Genomic DNA, 3,357 nt, shown 5'->3' on the forward strand with positions numbered 1-3,357 from the left:
GAGTGTTCACCACTTTGCCAAGTTTGCCCTGGGGCTTTTATGATCAGGAGGCTCCTTTGATGATGAATAAATGAGAGGTTAGCTGTGAAGTAGGATTGGTTTAACACCTTGCATGGAGCCCCATTTTTGCAGAGCGCCAGCCTCAGTGGGTTCTATAATCAGGGCCAGTGCCCTCAACACAGCTCCTGTGAGGGCTCCCTGAACCCAGACAAGTGTTACCCCTCCCACCTAGCGCTACAGCTCCACTCCCTTTGCCTTGGATTCCTATTCAGCTTGTTTACCATGCCACCGGGGCTATTCAAACCCCAGTCAGCAGGTCTTCCAGAGCCTTACAGAGCCACTGAACTCTCCCTAACCTACTAATCAGACCTCTCCTCCCTTTCAGCCCTTAAACATAAAGCCCCATCTTGACCACCATTTTGTAGGTCAGCCACTGCGGGCTTTGTAAAGACCTTAGCAGCACCATAGAAAGATCCTCCTCCTATTGATGCATCTTGAGCGGCTCCCCGAACCACCTAGACGCCTCCCCCTACAGACGGAGGCATCCAAAGACATTCCGTTTATTAAGCTGTCACTGCACATCTAAATCTGTTCCCTATTGCAATAGTACAGGCCTTTTTGGAGAGAGAAAGAGAAAGAGAGCAAAAAAAAAAGAAAAAAGAAAAAGCAAGCGAGTGAGAGAGAGAGAGAGCGAGAGAGAGAGAGAGAGAGAGAGAGAGAGAGAGAGAGAAAGAAGGGGGGAGCCTTTTTATGGCACCAAGGTATTCAGAGAGCTAAAAACACACACGCACACACACTAAAACTAATACACACATAGAGAAATGAGATGCAAATCCGATGATTCACTTGGCAGTTATGGTGTGCTTTTCTCTTTGTGTGTATATGTGTGCATCTTGTGTGCGCGCATTGTGGCACTTGTTGTTATGTGTTTGTGTGCACCTAATTCCTGTAGCATGGTCTCAATCTATGCTCCCATAGTAATGTGTGTACAGTTGAGCGGTCGTAACACAGTTGTTGGTAAGAGGGCATTGTGCAATGGTGGCAGAGAGAGAAATTACTTAAGGAGCCAGGACAATGTCTTTGGATAAACCGGGCTACGGTGAAGGGAGACATGCTCAAGCACATCCGCAGTGTAGGAGATGAGCAACACAGGGTGACGGAGAGGTGGAGGAAAAGACGGGTGAAGAAAGGATAAAGGGTGAACTGAATCTCGGTTAAAACTTCCGGATTCTTGCTCTCCATTAGATAATAAGCACTTGCAGATGGGATTTGGGTGGTTAATGGAGTTTTAGAGATGTTATTTATGTGAAGGGAGTTCAGATAGGGCTGACCCCTGTGTTCCTAATCTCTTGCACAAGTATGGGACTGCATTTTGTTCCATTTTGAGCAAATGTGCAGATTTTAATGATTCTCTTTAATGGTTTATTTAGTATGTTCATGCAGCGTTTCCTTTTAAGGGCTTCTTCATGGTGATGCATGCTACTGACAGTTGTAAAGATGATTGTAAATATCTTCAGTATTTATAAGAAGACTATCAATGGCATAAACATGAAGAATAATTTTAACATAGCAATTTTTACATACACTTGCAGTTTTTAAAAACTCATCATGAACATGAATATCATGCTGATTCTGGGCTTTTAATGATTTCTTTGGACTAGTCTTTCTCCAGTGTGAAATGGTTCTCCAGCATACATCTTTAATGACTCTATAAAAAGTATTGTGTGCACATGTTTGAAAGTACACACACAGGCTATAATACATAAACACACTCACTTAAACCTTTTAATAAGTGGTGCTCAGGGTGCTACAGTGTCTTTCAACTTGACAGCGCCAAAGCTTATTACCTTCTTGACCGAAAGTGGTAGTTTCTCGTTGGCAGAAAAAATGGAATTGTCTGACAGCACTCGGTGGATCGACAAATAATCTGAACAATGGGAATGTCCAAGGAACTCACTGAAGATCTAAGAAGGAGAATTGCAGATTTACACAAGTTGGGAAGGTCTCTTGGACTCATTTCTAAACAACTGCAGATTCCAAGATCATCAGTTCAAGCTTCTGGAATAGGCTTCCCAAAGAACTGACCTCAACCCCAATTTGCAAAGTATGCTTAAAAATCAGGGCCATGCCAGGAAACCAACCAATTTACATGAAACTCTACCAATTCTGTCTAGAACAGTGGTCAAATATCCAGCCAGAAGTATGTCAGAAACTTGTTAATGGCTACTAAAGACATCTGGTCAAGGTGTAACTTACTCAGGGACATTTAACCAAATATTAATGGGGGTGTATAATGATGCATGCTGTACAATCATTCCAAAATGGAAAAAGAACAGTTCTGATAAATCATTAAAAGCCGCAAATGACCGTTCATTTTCATATTGAGTGTATGTAAACTTCTGACCACAACTGTTACCAATGGGGGTAAAGAGTGGGAGACTAACTACTGCGAGGTTACAAAAATGTGTGAAAACATGCATCTAGTAATATTCATCCATGAAAGAAACAAACAAAACAAAACAAAAGAAAAAAAAAACAATGGTTATTCAAATAGTTTGTAATTTATTTTACTAACTAATTTGTAATTTGTATTACTGACTATGCGTATCTATCCATTCTCTGAATTGTGGAAATTTAGCAACACCAGTACTCCTCTCTCTCTCTCTCTCTCTCTCTCTCTCTCTCTCTCTCTCTCTCTCTCTCTCTCTCTCTCTCTCTCTCTTGCTGTACTTCTACCTAAGAACTGGAAATTAAAGGCTCAAGTGGTAAATGCTGGTATTAGGAGGGGAAATGACCACTGAGACATTCTGTAACAGCTTTTCATAGTTAATGATCGCCGCTCAGGTTTAGAGACATAGTCTGACACACATAGACACATACACCTGAGGAGTAGAAACAGGAAGAGGAAATGAGAAAAGTGATCCACTCAACCTTTTACTGTACATTCCCACAAAGATGTAAATACCTTTTCTAACTTCTCTGTGCACATGGGGCAGTCCCTACCTTTCCTAGGTATAAGAAAAACATTTCAGTTTTGTGTGTTTTAGTTTCATTAATAGACGGGCTTGTGTAAGTGTTGAAATATGACCCAATTAACAAGTGCTCCAGTTTTGTTATTATTTCTCCCTGAATTAATCTTATGGAAACTGGAGCTGAGCGTATAAGGCAGATTATTTCCCATGGTGTGGGTCTATGAAATGGCTTACACATGTATACTCTCAACCCACTGCTGCCCTCTCTTTTCGACGGCCCTTTTCTCTTTTGTGGCTGTACATGTCTGCACGTACAGTTGGCCACAGTAGGTTTCTTGCTAAACAAAGAATATTGCCTTTCTTCCTTCAATTGGTCAGTTGGGTC

The sequence above is a fragment of the Mchenga conophoros genome, linkage group LG16, assembly GCF_057382185.1.
Source record: "Mchenga conophoros isolate Kocher_MC1m ecotype Shallow Benthic linkage group LG16, M_conophoros_male_GT1.1, whole genome shotgun sequence".
Classification (NCBI taxonomy): domain Eukaryota; kingdom Metazoa; phylum Chordata; class Actinopteri; order Cichliformes; family Cichlidae; genus Mchenga; species Mchenga conophoros.